At 44.7% G+C, this 23,838-nt stretch overlaps 1 protein-coding gene and 1 long non-coding RNA gene across 2 annotated transcripts in view; both read right to left on the bottom strand.

The window, feature by feature from the left end:
• PLCL1 (phospholipase C like 1 (inactive)) overlaps nt 1-23,838 on the bottom strand; it is a 458,706-nt gene that overhangs the window by 355,789 nt on the left and 79,079 nt on the right. The window lies entirely within an intron of this gene.
• Nucleotides 12,695-23,244, bottom strand: LOC141054278 (uncharacterized). The gene is made up of 2 exons (XR_012221392.1): nt 18,956-23,244; nt 12,695-12,874 (listed from the first exon to the last, which is right to left on the bottom strand). It is a non-coding gene; the product is annotated as an uncharacterized lncRNA (long non-coding RNA).

Raw genomic sequence — 23,838 nt, 5'->3', positions numbered from 1 at the left:
AGCCACATTCACTATAATATCCCACATCATCCCGTCAGCCAGAGCTACCAGACTACTACCCCAAATATCCCACATCATCCCGTCAGCCAGAGCTACCGGACTACTACCCCTAATATCCCACATCATCCCGTCAGCCAGAGCTACCGGACTACTACCCCTAATATCCCACATCATCCCGTCAGCCTGGGGTCAGAACCAGAGCGCTGAGTGGAACGGCCCTAACTTCCATACCGGGGATCCTTTTAAGAGAGGCCTGGCATCAGAACCAGAGCGCTGAATGGATTTGCCCTGACTTCCATACCAATGATCCCTTTTATAGAAGCCTGGGGTGAGAATCAGAGCGCGGAGGGATTTACCCTCTTCCATACCGGAGATCCATTTAAGAGAACCTGGGGTCAGTACCAGAGCATTTGAAGGCAATTGCCCTGACTTCAATACCGGGGATCCCTTTAAGAGAGGCCTGGGGTCAACCAAAGCGCTGGATGGATTTGCCTTGACTTCCATACCAGAGATCCCTTTAAGAAAGGCCTGGGGTCAGTACCAAAGCGCAGAGTGGATTTGCCCTAACTTCCATACCAATGATCCCTTTAAGAGACTCTGGGGTCAGAACCACAGAGCTGAGTGGAATGGTCCTAACTTCCATACCGGGGATCCCTTTAATAGAAGCCTGGGGTCAGAATCAGAGCGCTGAGGGATTTGCCCTAACTTCCATACCGGAGTTCCCTTTAAGAAGGAAGATATGCCTATGGAATGGAGGATGTGTGATGGGGATATGGGCAGGGAGGGAGGGATTCATTTCTGTCATGTGCTCTCTGCTCCTTTCTGGGGGGCAGACAATGGCTGGGAGCATATGTTTCTGGGGATGCTAGATCTCTCCCACCCGGTCAGTGTCTGCTGAGGTGTTGTCAAGTGGGAAAACTTGCTCATAGCAACCAATCACAGCTCAGCTTCTTTTAAGCAGCTCTGGTGAAATAAGAGATGCTTAGTGATTGGTTGTAAAGAAAACTGTTGGTCATAGCAACCAATCACATCTCAGCTTCTTTTGAACAGCTCTGGTGAAATGAAAGATGCTTCGTGATTGGTTGGTGATACACACACATACACACACACACACACATACATTCAGCTTTATATATAGAGATATATATATAATCATTATAATTTGTGATAACTAACAGTAGTTAGTTACTATGCCCAGGCAGAACCGGGCTCTTCAGCTAGTATATATATAAAGCTAACAATACAATGAAAGGAAAAATTTAGGCAGATTAAAAAACATGAAACAAGTTTACAGCATTCCAAAAAGGTGACATTTTACTCCAGGCAGTGAGATCCAAATCAACTCATGGTCTTAAAAAAAGAAAATAGGTCAATCTATCAATCCTGTACATCTAATCATAGACCTGGGCAAAGTGTGGCTCAGGGACCACATCTGGCCCTCTCACTGTTCAAGGTCCAGCCCGAGGACCAAGAAGGCCATGATGGGGTGATGGGGAGAAGGCCATGATGGGGTGATAGGGAGAAGACCATGATGGGGTTGATGGGGAGAAGGCCATGATGGGGAGAAGGCCGTGATGGGTTGATGGGGAGAAGGCCATGATGGAGGTGATGGCGAGAAGGCCATGATGGAGGTGATGGGGAGAAGGCCATGATGGAGGTGATGGGGAGAAGGCCATGATGGAGGTGATGGGGAGAAGGCCATGATGGGGGTGATGGAGAGGGCGATGATGGGGATGGTGGGGGAAGAGAAAATGATGGAAGTGGTGGAAAGGGCAATGATGGGGTGGGGGAGAAGGCAATGATGGTGGTAGTGGAAAAGACAATGATGGTAGTGATGGGGAAGGAGGCAATGATGGGGGTGGTAGAGGAGAAAGCAATGATGGAGGTGGTGGAAAGGGCAATGATGGGGTGGCAGGGGAGAAAGCAATGATAGTAGTCGGGGAGAAGGCAATGATGGAGGTGGGAAAGGGCAATGAAGGGGTGGGGGAGAGGACAATAATGGAACGCGGGGAGAGGAGAACAATGACGGGTGTAGGGGATTGGGATGGGAGGAAGGGGGACTTATAATGGACTTAGGAACAGGGGGAGGTGGAGGAAGACATTATTATCGCTTATTATGTCTAACACAGTCCCTTAGTATATAGTGTACTCACTTATTATGTCTAACACAGTCCCTTAGCATACAGTATACTCACTAATTCTGTATAACACCATCCTTAGTTACATAGTTTCCTCTTTTATTATGTATAACACCGTCCCTTATTACGTACCATCCTCTATAGTTATACAGTGGGGCAAAAAAGTATTTAGTCAGTCAGCAATAGTGCAAGTTCCACCACTTAAAAAGATGAGAGGCGTCTGTAATTTACATCATAGGTAGACCTCAACTATGGGAGACAAACTGAGAAAAAAAAAATCCAGAAAATCACATTGTCTGGTTTTTTTTCATTTTATTTGCATATTATGGTGGAAAATAAGTATTTGGTCAGAAACAAGCAATCAAGATTTCTGGCTCTCACAGACCTGTAACTTCTTCTTTAAGTCTCCTCTTTCCTCCACTCATTACCTGTAGTAATGGCACCTGTTTAAACTTGTCATCAGTATAAAAAGACACCTGTGCACACCCTCAAACAGTCTGACTCCAAACTCCACTATGGTGAAGACCAAAGAGCTGTCAAAGGACACCAGAAACAAAATTGTAGCCCTGCACCAGGCTGGGAAGACTGAATCTGCAATAGCCAACCAGCTTGGAGTGAAGAAATCAACTGTGGGAGCAATAATTGGAAAATGGAAGACATACAAGACCACTGATAATCTCCCTCGATCTGGTGCTCCACGCAAAATCCCACCCCGTGGGGTCAGAATGATCACAAGAACGGTGAGCAAAAATCCCAGAACCACGCGGGGGGACCTAGTGAATGAACTGCAGAGAGCTGGGACCAATGTAACAAGGCCTACCATAAGTAACACACTATGCCACCATGGACTCAGATCCTGCAGTGCCAGACGTGTCCCACTGCTTAAGCCTGTACATGTCCGGGCCCGTCTGAAGTTTGCTAGAGAGCATTTGGATGATCCAGAGGAGTTTTGGGAGAATGTCCTATGGTCTGATGAAACCAAACTGGAACTGTTTGGTAGAAACACAACTTGTCGTGTTTGGAGGAAAAAGAATACTGAGTTGCATCCATCAAACACCATACCTACTGTAAAGCATGGTGGTGGAAACATCATGCTTTGGGGCTGTTTCTCTGCAAAGGGGCCAGGACGACTGATCCGGGTACATGAAAGAATGAATGGGGCCATGTATCGTGAGATTTTGAGTGCAAACCTCCTTCCATCAGCAAGGGCATTGCAGATGAAACGTGGCTGGGTCTTTCAACATGACAATGATCCAAAGCACACCGCCAGGGCAACGAAGGAGTGGCTTCGTAAGAAGCATTTCAAGGTCCTGGAGTGGCCTAGCCAGTCTCCAGATCTCAACCCTATAGAAAACCTTTGGAGGGAGTTGAAAGTCCGTGTTGCCAAGCGAAAAGCCAAAAACATCACTGCTCTAGAGGAGATCTGCATGGAGGAATGGGCCAACATACCAACAACAGTGTGTGGCAACCTTGTGAAGACTTACAGAAAACGTTTGACCTCTGTCATTGCCAACAAATGATATATCACAAAGTATTGAGATGAAATTTTGTTTCTGACCAAATACTTATTTTCCACCATAATATGCAAATAAAATGAAAAAAAACAGACAATGTGATTTTCTGGATTTTTTTTTCTCAGTTTGTCTCCCATAGTTGAGGTCTACGTATGATGTAAATTACAGACGCCTCTCATCTTTTTAAGTGGTGGAACTTGCACTATTGCTGACTGACTAAATACTTTTTTGCCCCACTGTATATGGTGCTGTCCCTTATTATATACAGTAGCTTCCTCTGCTGTTATGTACAGTGGTGTCTCTTACATAGTGTATTCTTGTTAATTTTGTTATTAACAGTGCCCTTTTTTATTACATAGTCCCCTCTCTTTTTAGATATAAAATGACCGCTGATGGAGGAGCCGGCGACCAGACGACCAGTCAATCATCTCCTCCATTAGAAAGAAAGCTTTCCTAGCCATCATTGCATTATACAGCTAACAAGACAGGACGGTATGTAATAAAAAACAGGGCTCTATATAATCCAATATGTAGGGAACGGTGCTGTACATAGCAAGAGAGGGCATTGCATAATAAGGGACGGCAATATATATAATAAAGGAGACTATGTGATATATACATGTATGTGTGTGGCGCAATATATATATATATATATATATATATATATATATATATATATAGCTTTGTCACCATAAAAGGAAGGGGGCCCAGACACATTTTTTGTACAGGGGCCCCAAGTTGTCAGTGTCCGCCACTGGATAGCGATGAATGCACTGGGGGAGTATGGAACAATCAGCTCCCTCTTACATCAATCAGCATGTGTGACTAAGATAGCAGACGCAATGATGTTACTTCACAGTGTCTGCTTGTCAGAGCGTCAGTGCATCGGAGACCACAGCAGAGCGCAAGGGGAACGAAAGCGAGATGAGTATGTGTTGGGGTTTTTTTGCTTGTTTTTTTATACATATGCGTATGGGATGTGTGCCTGTATATAGGGGACTATGTGAGGTCTCATACTGTATATAAGGGCCATGTGATTGTTCATACAGTATATAGAGGCTATATGGGACTGCTATATGGGACTCACACTGTATATAGGGGATAATGTGGGGATTCACACTGTATATAGAGAGGTTATGTGAGAGCTCATACTTTAGATAGTGAGCGATGTGTATATAGGAGGCTGTGTGGGAACTCATGCTGTATATAGGGGACTGTGTGGGGGGCTCATACTGTATCTAGGGGTCTGTGGGGGCTTATAATACAGGGCTGTGTGTGTGACTCATACTTAGTTCTGATCAATCTATTCTATTATTTCTAAACACTGTTTTTCGGTGATGACTTTGTATCCCCGTTCATACTGCACCCACAAACACAAATGATACACCATTTGAAAGGTAAACATGCCCCATTCAGCAAGAAAATAGCCAAACAAACCACACATCCACGGTTTGATCACAAAATACAGTTTAAATATTAATTTTCATAAATCTGCAGTAAGGAAAAATGACCTGCAGGTGGCACCACAGTACCCCAAAGCAAGCTACCACAAATCTGCTTACAGACATCACAAACAAACCCAAACATTTTCCTTAGGGGCTTTCCAGATTGCCGAACTGCTTGCCCAGCCTATTTCAGCCAAATTGGAGGATTGCACACTTCATTGCAGGTGAGGCACATATGCAAACACATTTGTAAACATGCACTGCCTATTGAATTGCACACTTTCTCCGTTCATACTCCACCCACACAAACAAATGATACACCAATTGAAAGGTCAAATGACCTGCAGGTGGCAGTACACTACCCCAAAGCACACTACCACAAAGCTGCTTACAGACATCACAAACAAATCTAAACATTTGCCTTGGGGTCTTTCCAGCTTGCTCAAGTGCTTGCCCAGCCTATTTCAAGTGTAGGGTCGGTGGGGCGAGCTGGGGGGTGGTCCCACTCCTTACCGCGCAGAGATAAAACAGAGACAAGATGGAGGCAGATTCTGGGTGCAACAGGTCCAAGTTTATTTCGCCCGCCGTCCGTCTGACGGCCTCAGAGCACACCGCACTTTCTGTACCTCACGGCCCTCCGTTTCCAGGGCCGCTTCTCACACAACGTACTCTATACTGGGGACGTGTATGCACACACCGTCCCTTCTGCACTCATCGACGCTCCTGACAGGTCCGTCACTGTGGCCGCCTTAGGCCCATAAACCAACAGCACTTCCACTGATCATTCGTCGTGTCCCACACCCGGTGTCTTGTCTCTTCTGCGGTTCTTCCTGTCAGGACCACCCCCTGACGTTCTCTCTCCTCAGTCCCCCTGGTACGGTTTTCCTCACAGCACACAAACTGTTGTAGTCCTCCTGTCACTGGAGCTCCCCCTGGGGACAGGAACTTTCTGGAACCCTCCCTCAGTATTTATATCTCTCCCGGTCCTCTGTCACTGTAACTCCGCCCCCCATGACCAACGGTTTTCTAAAGCCCTAAGCTGATGTCAAGTCCTTTGCTCACACTCCTCCCTGCCATCTAATGATCAACCCAAGGTACTGCACGTCCACTACAATTTCCTAGCTGTTTCCCCACTGTAGTAACTGACACCTGTCTAAACTGTGCAAACCTATCTTTCTCTATTCTGACATGTCCGTCTGTCAGGTCACCTTCCCTACACTCTCCCTTCCTTTGTCTATTGTCATCATCGACAATTCGCAATCCCTGCCTTTGTCGTTCTGAAGCTTCACCTACACTCTGTTGTCGGACCAGCTATTGGGCCAAACCCACTACCTGCGGGGGCCGAACCATACTGGGAGCACTATGCTTTGAGCAGCCTACTGCTACTCACCAGCACGCACGCCACATGACGTCTTTCAAATTGGGCTAGGTACACCCATATTCTCTCTATGGCGTGTACCTTCCCCTACTCTCCCCTACTGTCACCTTCCACTATTCGGTACGCCACGATCTAGGTATCACACCTACCAGATCATTACCGGCGTCCACCTTCCTCCTTCAGGGGTGTCCGTGGTGTCGGGGACCTGACCTAGGACGGCTGTCTTTCTCACGTCTTCCATCTCTTTCACCTTTCTTTCAGTTACATCATGTCATGGTCGGCATCTCGGTCTCCCAGACCCTCTCAACTCATAGACCCCTTCGGTCTCATGTTTCCTTCGGTTACACAGACCTTCCCTTACCCAGACCTGTTGCATTTACTTTTGCTTATTATACAACAAAACAACTTTACAATAGCAATAGTACCCCTTTTTCTATTTTTTTTTGTCATTTACCATTTCTTTTTAACCAACAAAACAAACAAACAAAAAAAAATATAACAGGCTTTCTCCCCCTTCCTTTAACATTGACACTTTTCTTTTTGCATCCCCGCTATGTCAGGCAAACCAATTTCAACACTTATAACAAGAAAAACATTTTTCTTTAACCTGGACGCAAGCTGTCCCAATTATCTGCATAACGGTGTAGCGAATTCCCAACAGTCCAAGCCATCTCCTGGTGGCTGGTAGCAAGGGACCCCACAGCCGTGGAGCTCCCAGGATACAAGAAGTGTCTCTAATATACGAGCCGTCCCAGGGATCGTGCAGCCGCCATGCCAGCCTCTCCCCTCTCATGGAGCAGGTTCCAGACCTCCTGCTCCCTGGCCTTCTTCTTCTTTATAACTTCTGCGACCCAAACAGAGGGGGTCCTGTACGAGCCCTGGAGTCCGGTGGGCGGGACTTAACCGAGGGTGATGACGGGGCAGAGGCGGCTGATGATGTCAGCAGCCCAGCAGCCGCTGGGACCGGGTGGCGGGCAGGGACAGCCGTATTTCTCGCAGATTGGGACACAGGGCCTGACACATAGGCCGCAGCCGGCTCCAACCCGGGCACAGCCGCGGCCGCGGGGTAGGCCACACTCGGAGTTCCAGACGGAGTCGGAGTAGCTGCCGATTCCGGGAATGAGGTCACTACCGGCAGGGGACTTTGTAGACAGGCTCCGCACTGGCGACACCAGGCGTGGCACCACCGGGCATGATGAATCAGGAACGGGAACGGAGGCCCTGCTCAGCTCAGCGTAAACAGTAAGGGCCTCCTCAGCCAGGCTTTCGGATACACAGGGGGCCGCATGCTGCGGCTGAGTAGCGGGGACTTCTTGCGGAGCCGCTGGAAGCGCCGCTGGCAGAGCCGGGGGAACTCTCACCTTCCCTGACATTGCGGCCTCCGTCACATCTTCCCGCGGCTTCTCCTGCAGTCTCTGTTCTTCATCCCGCCGTCCGGCGGGGCTGGCCTCCAGGCTCAGGGGCTCCGCGGGGAGGTTTCCGGGTGATGTCTTTGGCGGCCGCTCCTGTAGGGTCCGCAACCGCTCTTTTTCTCCGCCTGAGATCTGGAAGACTGTCCATGAGTCCCAGCGGGACTCGATCTCCCGACGCCATCGCCACTCCAGGCGCCTGAGGCCTCCTGGCACATATCGTTTCCCCCAGGGGTACGTTGGAGGGGGCCCCAGTCCATCCGGAATAATGGCAAACACCCGGACCTCTCTCCTGCGTTGGAGTAATACCGCCATCTTGGGCAGAATCAGCTGCTGCCTTGGATCCTCTACAAGCAACGCAGATCCGCCACAGCGTCCCAATTTGTAATCCACAGATCAGTAATTGGTAGTCCACAGATGTTTATAATCCAAAATAGAGCAGTCCAAGTTTTTCTCAGTCCTTCAGACGGAGGCCTGCCGCAGAAGATAGCGTATTAGCGGCGGCAATCCTGTCGACTACGCCAAATGTAGGGTCGGTGGGGCGAGCTGGGGGGTGGTCCCACTCCTTACCGCGCAGAGATAAAACAGAGACAAGATGGAGGCAGATTCTGGGTGCAACAGGTCCAAGTTTATTTCGCCCGCCGTCCGTCTCACGGCGTCAGAGCACACCGCACTTTCTGTACCTCACGGCCCTCCGTTTCCAGGGCAGCTTCTCACACAACGTACTCTATACTGGGGACGTGTATGCACACACCGTCCCTTCTGCACTCGTCGACGCTCCTGACAGGTCTGTCACTGTGGCCGCCTTAGGCCCATAAACCAACAGCACTTCCACTGATCAGTCGTCGTGTCCAACACGGTGTCCCACACCCGGCGTCTCGTCTCTTCTGCGGTTCTTCCTGTCAGGACCACCCCCCTGACGTTCTCTCTCCTCAGTCCCCCTGGTACGGTTTTCCTCACAGCGCACGAACTGTCATAGTCCTCCTGTCACTGGAGCTCCCCCTGGGGACTGGAACTTTCTGAAACCCTCCCTCAGTATTTATATCTCTCCCGGTCCCCTGTCACTGTAACTCCGCCCCCCATGACCCACGGTTTCTAAAGCCCTAAGCTGATGACAAGTCCTTTGCTCACACTCCTCCCTGCCATCTAACGGTCAACCCAAGGTACTGCACGTCCACTACACTTTCCTAGCTGTTTCCCCACTGTAGTAACTGACACCTGTCTAAACTATGCAAACCTATCTTTCTCTATTCTGACACGTCCGTCCGTCCTATTTCAGCCAAATTGGAGGATTGCACACTTCACTGCAGGTGAGGCACATATGCAAACACATTTGTAAACATGCACTGCCTATTGAATTGCACACTTTCTCCGTTCATACTCCACCCACACAAACAAATGATACACCAATTGAAAGGTCAAATGACCTGCAGGTGGCAGTACACTACCCCAAAGCACACTACCACAAAGCTGCTTACAGACATCACAAACAAATCTAAAAATTTGCCTTGGGGTCTCTCCAGCTTACCCAAGTGCTTGCCCAGCCTATTTCAGGCACAATGGAGGATTGCACACTTCACTGCAGGTGAGTCACATATGCAAACATATTTGTAAACATGCACTGCTTTTTCGGTGATTACTTCGCTCCACACACACAAATGGTGAGTCACACATGCAAACACATTCATAAACGGGCACTGCTTTTTCACTGATTACTTCACCCCACGCACACAAATGATACACCATTTGAAAGGTAAACTAACTACATAATCACGATTTTATCACTAAATACAGTTTAAACATTCATTTTCATAACCTGCAGAAAGACACAATGACCTGCAGGTGGCACCTCAACCGGAAGACATTTTTTGGCCTCTACTTATCAAACCAATTTATTGTGTTACCAAGCTACATATATAAATACCTGTCTGTGTTCATCAGCTTACGAAATACATTTATATTTGACCAGCTTTCTTTTTTCTGAAATTGCCTGCACCCCCGACGACCAATGTGCGAAAATCTCGCATGGGCCAAGCTAGTATTAAGTAATACAATAAATGTTAATATAAAATAATTATAGTTAGTAAGTTAATATTAATATTGAGTAGAATTTATTTCAGCCTATTGGTTTGGCCTCCACAATAGTCATGGTCTCTCATGTGACCCATGGAGAAAATTAATTACCCACCCCTGTGTAATCAGATAGGAGCCATGGTGGAAGAGAGACGTTTGCAAGACAGGATGGTAAAAAATATAAAGAAAAAATATCACAACTACATCTGGATGAACATATTGCTCTGTTGAGATAATTCTAAAAATAAAATTACTAAAGATAAAAAAAGGTTTCACTACTGGAGACAGGAATGTAGAAAATATTTGCACTGAACGATAAACCTCCTCCACCCCCCCAAGCAAAATAAAAAATATGAATGCACTTATCAGGCAGCATAAATAACTGTTTGTACTCATCAATACCTACAGCAATTAGTGACCTTCCGGTGTATATAAAGTAAAAAAAATATGAGCCCTCCAATCTGACGCCCCTACGTGTCCACAGCACAAGTGACTTGTGTCCGACATGGACAATGACTGCCGTCCTTCGCTTTCTCTGGGTCTTAGAGCTAATCCTCAGAACAAGCCGTCTATTAGCTGTCTGCCGACCTATATGTCGCCTTGGGACCTGGACAAGGAGGATAGCTTTTCATCACATTACATAACGATCCTGGCAGGGCAGAGTGTGCAATTCATTACCGTCTTGTTTACTTGACAAAATCGCTATGTTTGAACAACACCCATAAATTATGTATAAGCCATTTATAAGTCATAATTAGTCGCTGCTCAGGTTTCATCGTGCCACGAGCGCTGTAATCTAACTCTTCCATGGCCGCAGGGAAAGGCGACGGCGGATCCTGTAGTCACAGCAAGCTGATTTCTATTTGTGCACTGCATAAAAATACCAGGGGAAGATAGAGAGTACGGCCATGCATAGAATTTCATTTACTCTCTATTTCAGAAAAGTAGACATTTATTCTCAGTGACATAAATAATAAATAAAATATCAATGAAGAGTGTTTCTAAAAATTATTTTACAAAAATTAAGGTAATTTTATTAGACATGCGCACCACACAAAAAAGTCACAAATGTGGAGTCTAGATCACTACTATTATAGAAGAGAGGTCAGTAATCTATGACTGATGGGAGGCCGGTGAGTCTCCATACCTCCAGGCATTCCCAGCTCTTCTTTCGATTAGCCGGTCTGCTATTACCTTTCTACAGTGTGATGCACACACGACATGTCGCCAGGCCGGCTAATCAAATGAAGATCCAGGAATGTCAGCAGATAAGGAGATTCGCTAGTCACAGATTAATGACCTGGCTAATGGAGCAGAGTCTAGGAAAATTGATTCTGCCATCTCTAGTGACAAGGCCTGCGGAGGTCACACCTTTCTACTCTGGCTAAGTCTACCAACAAGACCCACTTTTGAACCACCAAGGGAGAGCAGAGGTTTCCAAAAATTGTATATTATCCCCTATTCATGGAATGGGGGTTACTTTCTAATTACTGGGACTGAGCGCTGGGAGCCACTAATCCTAAGAACAAGGCTCTTAAGAGCCCCACCAGAGAAAAGCAGAGGTTGAGCATGCACACCACTACTCCACTAATTGACTATGGCACTGCTGGAGGTAGCAGTTCCATATTCACCTAGCTGTACATGGCTACCAAAAGGGGTTCTTCGCTCAAAAAATAATTTTGCCAGTGGGAGTTTTAGGCTGGAGTCAGGCAAAATGTATAAAAATACGGTCCATTTTTTACGGACGTAATACGCAGAAATGTTCCCTGAACAATGATCAGTATGTCATCCGTTGGCAATACAAGGATGCGATTTTTGTGCATGTAAGCATCCGTATGCCAAGATTTTCTCGCCAGCTTGCAAAATGGACATATAATGGATGCCAATGACAGGTTAAAACACAAATGAAAGAATAGATATAGACACAGAGAATACATTAGATATATATATATATATATATATATATATATATATATACACACACACATACAGTATATATATCTAATATATGAAGCTCAATGTGTGTGTGTGTGTGTGTGTGTGTGTGTATGTTTGTATGTAAGTATGTGTGTATGTCTGGGATTGACATCTGCACCGTCGCAGCTACAGCCACATAATTTTGCACAGTCACACGTGTGGACCCCAAGAGCGTCATAGGCTATGTTGTGAGGCGAAATTTTAACCCCGCGCGTTCCAATTTTGCCTATTATTCTTATCATTTCTATGGTGTTATCGTCCTTCTGTAAAGCTGGAAATAACACAATTTATTACTGTGCCGACACAGACCACCCTCTGACACAGACTGCAGGGGGAAACCCAGTATCACACAGGATAGGATTAGATACACGGCTCAGCAGTCAGTATCACACAGGATAGGATTAGATACACAGCTCAGCAGTCAGTATCACACAGGAGAGGATTAGATACATGGCTCAGCAGTCAGTATCACACAGGATAGGATTAGATGCATGGCTCAGCAGTCAGCATCACACAGGATAGGATTAGATACACAGCTGAGCAGTCAGTAACACACATGATAGGATTAGGTACACGGCTCAGCAGTCAGTATCACACAGGATAGGGTTAGATACGCGGCTCAGCAGACGGTATCACACAGGATAGCATTAGATACACTGCTCAGCAGTCAGTATCACACAGGATAGGGTTAGATACACAGCAAAGAAACAGGATGTGCCAAAGGAGAGGACATTTTCATTCCAAGAATTCCACTCATTGCATCTGATTTGTTTTTTTATTTTAAACGCCTCCAGTTTCCAGTTCAACTGCTGTTTGCAATGTCCATTAACAATGCTCAGTCCTTGAAAGTAGTAGGGATCGATTTGCAATCTCCATGCTTTTCTCATGGTCAACTTTATGTGGTCTGTTCAAGAGTTGGAACTTCCAAAAAGCTGTTCATCTTTGCACCGAAAGGAAAAAACAAAAATGTTGTTTATCAAAAGGCTCTTGAATGAGTTGAAAATAAAATACTATCAATACTTGGGTAATCGTTTAGTTAATTTGTGTTGCAAATCTGTAGTGTTGAATATATGATGTGAAATGTTTTTATGTGCAATAAAATCATTAGAATTTGTTATAACTAACCACAGTTGGTTACTATGCCCAGGCAACGCCGGGCTCTTCAGCTAGTATATATATATATATATATATATATATATATACATACATACATACACACACACACACATATACTGTACATACATACAGTACATGTCAATATATATATTTCATGGAGTTCTACATAGTAGAATAGCCGCTAAATCAATTGCCGGCTTCTGTAAAATCAATACAAAACCCGACATGAAATTACACATGGCTTACATAAAGTAAATCATCTCATTTCATTTAGTTTATAAGATACACCTTTTCTGGCATGGTATGTAAACCATGTGTCATTTCATGTTGGGTTTTATAATGATTTTACAGAAGCCGGCTATTATTCTATGTAGAACTCTATGCAATATATATATATATATATATATATATATATATATATTCTATGTGTATATATCTATTCTCTATTAAACAGTGTGATTTTACTGTATCACAAAATGAATTGCCGGCTTTTGTTAAAGGACAGTGGTGCGTATTTCTCGCAAGTCACACGTCTGGTCCGTGTGTAATCCATAGTTTTCTCACCCCCAATGGACTTGCATTGGCATATTATGGGCGTAATACGCTGACAATGGCAGCATGCTGTGATTTTCTCAGCCTGTATAATACGGCCGAGAAAAAAATCGCTGCCTAATAGATTAACATTGGTCCGAGTGCTATGTGATTTTTTCTCGCACAGCACTCATCCGTATTTCTCGCTAGCGTGACGCAGACCTTAAGTGGTAAAACAAGCAAAGAAGCTGGACTCACCCCTGCACTCAACTCCGACCCTGCCACACCGATGTGCTCTGCTGGACCAGAAGCAATGACATGATCAACCATGAGTGACTCCTGGTCCGCCAACTAATCATTCATGCCAATACTGGCCAGTAACGCCATCGGGTCTGATCTGGCATAGCCCATCATTGTTGTGGTCACGAGGCAACTGCAGCCTTTTGGTATTCCGTGAGAGAGGACCTCACGTGCCAGGTACCACAGTGCTGACATCAGGGGCCGGCACCAATCAGACAGTCTGAGAGAATGTTTTGTTTTTTTATTTTACAATACACAGTTTAGATGGTGTTGTCCAGGATAGGGTAAACTCTTTAAAGCTACTTATCCATGACTAAATTATTTTTTTTTTACTATAAGCCAAAAAACTAGCAGGCAGGCAGTTGCTAACTGGTCCATTTCTTTGAGAAGCCACATTAACAAATGCCACAATCAGATTGAGCAAAATCCACATGATGAGTATTTGGTGATTTTTTTTTTTTTATGTTGCCGATTTTCTGCAACATTTCTGAACCTATTAGATACGTTTGGCTCCTTGCATTTTTTTTATAGCTACTTTATGTGCAAGATTTTTACATGAGCTTTTTACCATGTTTTTGGTCTCTTATTGGTGTGTCGTTTTGCATAAAGCTACTTTGTTTTTGATACTTCCTGATATTTTACTTTGACAAAACCTTTTCATACAGTCATGTGCGGTTTGCATGCATTTTTAGCGCGTTTCTGCAGCAAAAATGTACTAAATATGCACATGTGTTTCTTTTCTGCATTTAATGCAAGTCTATAGGAAAAAAAAATCTGCATATAAAACTCAGCAAACCTGCAAGAGAAATTGACATGTTGCGGATTTCAAACACACACTGCAGTGGGCATGAGGTTCCTAGAAATCCCATCCACTCTGCTGGAACTGTAAGACGCTGCACGTTTTGTGTAGCGAAAATACACAGCGTTGAAAAATGCACCAAAAACTCACTGTGGAAAGGTACATTTTTTAACCAGATTTGCTATGCAAAATGTGCAGAAAACCTGCTAAATGCTCTATATGTGACGTGGCTATTCTGCACTTTGTACATAACCAGAGGTTGCAGGTCCTGCCGCTTCTTCGATTAGAGCAACATATTGGCAGGCAGACTCTCAGAGCTGTAAAATGAAACACGCCAGGAGGACAAAGCTGACTTCAGTCTCACCTAAACAAATCAATATTTGCTCCGTCACATGCATCCAAAGCAGTGAGAGCCGCATATGGCAAGCCACAGTGCAGCTAAAAGTGTGCCACACAAGCCACAGTGCAGCTAAGCAGGGCTGTGGAGTCGGAGTGGTGGAGTCGGAGTCGGTGCTCATTTTGGTGGAGTCGGAGTCGGTATAAAATGGACCGACTCCTAAAATATATAATAAATTGGGTACAATAGTTCAATACAGAATGTGCTGAATATTTTTTCATAGGAATTTGGGAAAATTATGAAATGTCCTATAAATGGCTGTTATATTCCTGATCTAAGGCTACATTCACACACAGCGTTTTTCCTGCATTTTTTGAGGATACGTTTTTCAGCTGCAAAAGCAGATCAGCTTTTTAAAATACCGCATCACCTGAAAGGTTTTTGAGCTCATAGCTAATGTTTTCAATAGCAAAAACAGATTAGAAATCTGCTCTATCTATATATCCATTTATCCATATCTGTCTATCCATATCATATCTGTACCAAAAAGAATGAAAGCCGGATAGCACACAGACTAAAACTCCCATTTTTTTTTAGCACCAGTCAGGTACACCTCATAGCTGCCCTTGAAAAGGACGCCCAGGACAGGTGCAAGCTTTATTTTCAAGTGCAGGGGTGTGCAGTATGAGGTTCTGCAGCAGCTGAGGTGTGCAGTATGAGGTTCTGCCCCCCCAGGTTTGATCTTGGCTACGCCCACGGTGTGAATGAAGCCTGAGGATCTAGGCTTTGTCTTAGCCGAGATAAGTCATAGTGTTATATTTTTTTATATATATATATATATATATATATATATATATATACACACACACATACAAAATATATATATATATATATATATATATATATATATATATATATATATATATATATATACACACACACACAGTACAGACCAAAAGTTTGGACACACCTCATTCAAAGAGTTTTCTTTATTTTCATTACTATGAAAATTGCAGATTCACTCTGAAGTCATCAAAACTATGAATTAACACATGTGGAATTATATAATTAACAAAAAAGTGTGAAACAACTGAAAATACTGTATGTCTTATATTCTAGGTTCTTCAAAGTAGCCACCTTTTGCTTTGATTACTGCTTTGCACACTCTTGGCATTCTCTTGATGAGCTTCAAGAGGTAGTCACCGGAAATGATTTTCACTTCACAGGTGTGCCCTGCCAGGTTTAATAAGTGGGATTTCTTGCCCTATAAATGGGGTTGGGACCATCAGTTGTGTTGTGCAGAAGTCTGGTGGATACAAAGCTGATAGTCCTACTGAATAGACAGTTAGAATTTGTATTATGGCAAGAAAAAAGCAGCTAAGTAAAGAAAAACTAGTGGCCATCATTACTTTAAGAAATGAAGGTCAGTCAGTCCCAAAAATTGGGAAAACTTTGAAAGTTTCCCCAAGTGCAGTGGCAAAAACCATCAAGCGCTACAAAGAAACCGGCTCACATGAGGACCGCCCAAGGAAAGGACCAAGAGTCATCTCTGCTGCGGAGGATAAGTTCATCCGAGTCACCAGCCTCAGAAATCACAGGTTAACAGCAGCTCAGATTAGAGACCAGGTCAATGCACAGAGTTCTAGCAGCAGACACAGCTCTACAACAACTGTTAACAGGAGACTTTGTGCAGCAGGTCTTCATGGTATAATAGCTGCTAGGAAACCACTGCTAAGGACAGGCAACAAGCAGAAGAGACTTGATTGGGCTAAAGAACACAAGGAATGGACATTAGACCAGTGGAAATCTGTGCTTTGGTCTGATGAGTCCAAATTTGAGATCTTTGGTTCCAACCACCGTGTCTTTGTGCGATGCAGAAAAGGTGAACGGATGGACTCTACATGCCTGGTTCCCACCGTGAAGCATGGAGGAGGAGGTGTGATGGTGTGGGGGTGCTTTGCTGGTGACACTGTTGGGGATTTATTCAAAATTTAAGGCATACTGAACCAGCATGGCTACCACAGCATCTTGCAGCGGCATGCTATTCCATCCGGTTTGCGTTTAGTTGGACCATCATTTATTTTTCAACAGGACAATTACCCCAAACACACCTCCAGGCTGTGTAAGGGCTATTTGACCAAGAAGGAGAGTGATGGGGTGCTACGCCAGATGACCTGGCCTCCACAGTCACCAGACCTGAACCCAATCGAGATGGTTTGTGGTGAGCTGGACTGCAGAGTGAAGGCAAAAGGGCCAACAAGTGCTAAGCATCTCTGGGAACTCCTTCAAGACTGTTAGAAGACCATTTCCGGCGATTACCTCTTGAAGCTCATCAAGAGAATGCCAAGAGTGTGCAAAGCAGTAATCAAAGCAAAAGGTGGCTTTTTGAAGAACCGAGAATATAAGACATATTTTCAGTTGTTTCACACTTTTTTGTTAATTATATAATTCCACATGTGCTAATTCATAGTTTTGATGCCTTCAGAATGAATCTACACTTTTCATAGTCATGAAAATAAAGAAAACTCTTTGAATGAGAAGGTGTATCCAAACTTTTGGTCTGTACTGTATATATGTAATCGATATTACATAGTGTATTACATATTTACAATTTATTACAGTTTTTTGTGTTCTAAAGTTGTATTCCAATAAATATATATTGTGTTCTACCTAAATATCTTGATTATTGGATCATAAAAATGATTAAATGTCTGATGTTCACATTGTACTACAATAAATTTTTCACTTAAATATAAGCAATATGTGTGGGAGTCGGAGTCGTGGAGTCGGTGTAAGGGAAATTGAGGAGTCGGAGTCGCAGGTTTGGCTTACCGACTCCACAGCCCTGCAGCTAAGTGTGCCACACAAGCCACAGAGCAGCTAAATGTGAGCCACACAAGCCACGGCGCAGCTAAATGTGAGCCACACAGGCCACGGTGCAGCTAAAAGTGAGCCACACAAGCCACAGCGCAGCTAAATGTGAGCCACACAAGCCACGGCGCAGCTAAATGTGAGCCACACAAGCCACAGTGCAGCTAAAAGTGAGCCACACAAGCCACAGCGCAGCTAAATGTGAGCCACACAAGCCACAGCGCAGCTAAATGTGAGCCACACAAGCCACGGCACAGCTAAATGTGAGCCACACAAGCCACGGCGCAGCTAAAAGTGTGCCACACAAGCCACAGCGCAGCTAAATGTGAGCCACACAAGCCACAGCGCAGCTAAATGTGAGCCACACAAGCCACGGCGCAGCTAAATGTGAGCCACACAAGCCACGGTGCAGCTAAAAGTGTGCCACACAAGCCACAGTGCAGCTAAAAGTGAGCCACACAAGCCACAGCGCAGCTAAATGTGAGCCACACAAGCCACGGCACAGCTAAATGTGAGCCACACAAGCCACGGCACAGCTAAATGTGAGCCACACAAGCCACGGCGCAGCTAAAAGTGTGCCACACAAGCCACAGCGCAGCTAAATGTGAGCCACACAAGCCACAGCACAGCTAAATGTGAGCCACACAAGCCACGGCGCAGCTAAATGTGAGCCACACAAGCCACGGCACAGCTAAATGTGAGCCACACAAGCCACGGCACAGCTAAATGTGAGCCACACAAGCCACGGCACAGCTAAAAGTGTGCCACACAAGCCACAGCGCAGCTAAATGTGAGCCACATAAAGCCACAGCGCAGCTAAATGTGAGCCACACAAGCCACGGCGCAGCTAAATGTGAGCCACACAAGCCACGGCGCAGCTAAAAGTGTGCCACACAAGCCACAGCGCAGCTAAATGTGAGCCACACAAGCCACAGCGCAGCTAAATGTGAGCCACACAAGCCACAGCGCAGCCAAAAGTGAGCCACATAAGCCACAGCGCAGCTAAAAGCGAGCCACACAGGAAACAGTTAAAAAGTCGCTTCCTGAAATTGGTAGCGGTAGGTTACCTAATCGGCAAGCGGTGCAGCAAGTCTCCTACATGCTGTCAAGTCAGGAAAATGGCATTAGCAACAAATGTATGTGCGTAGCGGTAATTCTGGGAGCACAAGTTTGCTTCGCTGGTTTCCACTGCAGCAACGATAGCGCCATGGCTCGCCTGTGACTCTTGGACATCTAGGAGTGGCAGTAAAATTACTGTAATAGACCCTAAAGGGGTTTTCACACCTGAACAAGAGTTACAACAAGAAAATGTCCCGACTCATAGTCCAGAATAAACTTGTGTAGTGAGTGAACATCACTCAAAGATAAAGATATTGCCGTGATAACAGCTTCTGAGCGGATGTAAAAATGATCGTCTGTCGCCCCGTGTAGACAGACCTCTAATGGAAACAGCATGAGTGGAGGAAGACGTAACGCTTTGGCTATTAGGTGCAGACGACCATTTGTTTCTTCATCCAAGATAATTGTTGCGATTATGCTAATCACAGTGTGATCAGAATGGGATCAGATTTTGTCGCTGGAGAGAAAACAATAAAAGTTTCTCCACCTCCTCCATTGTTTCAGTCCATGAAAATCGGACCGCAACTGGAAGTCATCTGTTTACAGTGCGATTTTTTCCATAGACAAAAAGACGAAAAAGGGTTGGGGGTCACTTGGGTAATAGTGATCACAAATTAATAAGTTTTCATGTATCCTTTAATAAGATGTGTAGTAGAGGGGTTACAAGGACACTAAACTTCAGGAAAGCAAATTTCCAACGGATGAGAGATGATCTTGGTGCAATTAACTGGGACGATATCCTGAGACATAAAAATACACAAAGAAAATGGGAGACGTTTATTAGCATCCTGAATAGGACCTGTGCACAATATATGCCGTATGGGAATAAACATGCTAGAAATAGGAGGAAACCACTATGGCTAAATAGAGCTGTAAGGGGTGCAATAAGAGATAAAAATAAAGCATTTAGAAAATTAAAGCAAGTAGGTAGTGATGAGGCATTAAATAAATACAGAAAATTAAATAAATTCTGTAAAAAGCAAATCAAGACAGCAAAGATTGAGACAGCGAGACTCATTGCCAGAGAAAGTAAAAATAATCCCAAAATATTCTTTAACTACATAAATAGTAAGAAGCTAAAAAATGATAGTGTTGGTCCCCTTAAAAGTAGTCTGGGTGAAATGGTGGATGAGGATGAGGAAAAAGCCAATATGCTAAATGACTTTTTTCAACAGCATTTACACAAGAAAATCCCATGACGGATAACATGATCAGGGATGAAAATTCTCCATTAAATGTCACCTGCTTAGCCCAGCAGGAAGTACAGCGGCGTCTAAAAATCACTAAAATTGACTATGGAACTTTCTGCCATATGATGTTGTAATGAGTGATTCCCTACTAAAATTTAATAAGGGACTGGATGCCTTTCTTGAAAAGTATAATATTACAGGGTATATACACTAGTTTCCTTGATATTGCGCTGATCCAGGGAACTAGTCTGATTGCCGTATGTGGAGTCGGGAAGGAATTTTTTTCCCCAATGTGAAGCTGTTTGCCACATGGGTTTTTTTTGCCTTCCTCTGGATCAACATGTTAGGGCAAGTTAGGATAGGATATGGGTTGAGCTAGATGGACTTAAAGTCTTCCTTCAACCTTAATAACTATGTTACCATGACATGAATTGGCGAGTGCCACCTGATCCTGGAGTCAAATCGGGCATGCTGTAATTTTTTTCCTAAGACCACTCAATAGGAGTAAAAAATCATGAGTGCTATCCATCAAAACCACAGAATTTATACGGTTGTCTGCACAAGCCATTACAGTAATACATGCAAGTCTTGGGAACATTAAGGCTATGTGCACAAGCTGTGGATTGGTCTGCGGATTTTCATCTGCAGAACCGCAGGTAGAACCGCAGGTAAAATGACCTGCAGATTGGCCTGCGGTTTTCCCCTGTGGTTTATCACCTCTACAATGGAGGAGATGGTAAACCGAATCGGAATCTGCAGAAAAGAAGTGACATGTCATTTCTTTCTGCGGATTCAAAACCGCATCTTTTCCGCAGTTAAAAATACGCAGCATGTGCACAGCAGATTGTAAATCACATAGATTTACATGCTACTGTACACTGTCTGCAGAACTGCTGCAGATCTGCAGCGGCCAAAACCGCAGCGGAACCGCAGCAAAAACCGCAGCGTGTGCACATAGCCTAAGGCTATGACCTCATGGAGCAGAAACAATACGGATTTTCTGTTGCATATTCGCTTGCAGAAATTCCGATGCCTATTCAAGTGCATGAGATTCGCAGAAATCTCACACAGATGCTGTGAAATCCATCCACAGCTTAGACTGCCAGGTGCAGCGGGTTTAGGATCTGCAGCATGTCAATCAGTACTGTAGATATTGGGGCAACATTCCCCCTCTGCCATGACATGTGCAACTTCCCCACATTATATCTAGCTGTTTCTTCATTGTGCAATGGAATGAAAATAAATGCCTAGGAAATGACGGTAAAAAAAAAAAAACTGCTCAAAAACTACGGGAAAACCTTATAAAAAAAATGATGGCTGGAAAAAGAGTCTGAAAAACGTTCAAGAGACAACTGAAATAAAACACCAAAGACGCTCCAGGAACAAAACGGCCAGAGTTTCCTGCTGGAAAAAATAGCCGCAGTTTTAAAGACGTGGTGTGCACTGAGCCAGCAAAGGGTTCACCGTCCACTACAGACAGACAGGAGACGAAGGAAAGAGGAGAAGCCACAGAGCTACAAGATAAGAGGACATTTCTGTGAGTGTTTCTGACCTAGTTTCCATCGTCGTGATGGTCAGATCGCCGCCTTAACTAAAGGTATACGTATATTTTATGGCATAAGGAATCAAGAGCGGGAGAAAAAAACACTATCTTGCGCTATGTGCACACGTTCTCAGTAAATGAATACAGAAATGTCTGCATCTCTTTGTGAAAAACAAGCAGAAACGCACAGAGAATTGACACGCAGCAGATGATTTTCTGCACCAAATCTGCAAGACACAATTACTCAACGTGTGCATGACACGTCACATTTCTCATTCACTTTGCTGGCATCAGGATTGCTTCAGGTTTTGCAAATCTGCATGGCAAGAACGCATCAAATCTGCTGCGTGTGCACAAGCCCCAATTAGTCTAATGTATTTTTTCCATATATCAATATGTGGTTGGGATTTTTCTTAATTTTCAGAAAATAATTGCAGGAAGCACAGTGTGTATTACAATGTATTTTAGGGTAAGGCTGGAGTCACACACAACGAATAAAAAATCGGTCCCATTTTAACGGTACGAAATCGCACAAAGAATTCTTGTCCAGGGATCCGTCTGTCATCCCATTTTCCGGCGATGAACCGATTTTATTCGCATCTAAGCATCAAATTGTCATCCAATGCCAATGCCTGATGCTCTTTCCTGTTGACCTGGAGAAGTCTTGCGACTTAATCGCAATTCACACGTGTGGTCCGTTTGTAATCCGATTTTTAATCGCATCCATAGACTTGCATTGTCGAATCCGATCCGAAAATCGGTGACAATCGCAGCATGCTGCTATTGTCTCGGTCCGAGGATCGGATCCGATAAAAAAACGCATGATGGGAGCAGCAACATAGAATAACATTGGGACGAATGCTATGCGATTTTTTATCGCATTGCATTCGTCCGATTTTATCGCTAGTGTGACTCCGGCCTAAGGGGCGCAGTGTATGTTATACATCATGCCAGGGGCCACAGTGTACGTTATACATCATGCCAGGGGCCACAGTGTACGCTATACATCATGCCAGGGGCCACAGTGTACGTTATACATCATGTCAGGGGCCACAGTGTACATTATACATCATGTCAGGGGCCACAGTGTACGTTATACATCATGTCAGGGGCCACAGTGTACGTTATACATCATGCCAGGGGCCACAGTGTATGTTATACATCATGTCATGGGCCACAGTGTATGTTATACATCATGTCAGGGGCCACAGTGTACATTATACATCATGTCAGGGGCCACAGTGTATGTTATACATCATGCCAGGGGCCACAGTGTATGTTATACATCATGCCAGGGGCCACAGTGTATGTTATACATCATGCCAGGGGCCACAGTGTATGTTATACATCATGCCAGGGGCCACAGTGTACGTTATACATCATGCCAGGGGCCACAGTGTACGTTATACATCATGCCAGGGGCCACAGTGTACGTTATACATCATGCCAGGGGCCACAGTGTACGTTATACATCATGTCAGGGGCCACAGTGTACGTTATACATCATGTCAGGGGCCACAGTGTACGTTATACATCATGCCAGGGGCCACAGTGTACGTTATACATCATGCCAGGGGCCACAGTGTACGTTATACATCATGCCAGGGGCCACAGTGTACGTTATACATCATGCCAGGGGCCACAGTGTACGTTATACATCATGTCAGGGGCCACAGTGTACGTTATACATCATGTCAGGGGCCACAGTGTACGTTATACATCATGTCAGGGGCCACAGTGTACGTTATACATCATGTCAGGGGCCACAGTGTACGTTATACATCATGTCAGGGGCCACAGTGTACGTTATACATCAGGTCAGGGGCCACAGTGTACGTTATACATCATGCCAGGGGCCACAGTGTACGTTATACATCATGCCAGGGGCCACAGTGTATGTTATACATCATGTCAAGGGCCACAGTGTACATTATACATCATGTTAGGGGCCACAGTGTATGTTATACATCATGTTAGGGGCCACAGTGTATGTTATACATCATGTCAGGGGCCACAGTGTACGTTATACATCATGCCGGGGCCACAGTGTATGTTATACATCATGTCAGGGGCCACAGTGTACATTATACATCATGTT

Source organism: Dendrobates tinctorius, unplaced genomic scaffold (genome assembly GCF_039654945.1).
Source record: "Dendrobates tinctorius isolate UK_male_01 unplaced genomic scaffold, ASM3965494v1 ptg000177l, whole genome shotgun sequence".
NCBI lineage: Eukaryota > Metazoa > Chordata > Amphibia > Anura > Dendrobatidae > Dendrobates > Dendrobates tinctorius.
Note: the sequence above shows the minus strand (reverse complement) of the source record. Positions and strands in the feature narration are given on the sequence as shown.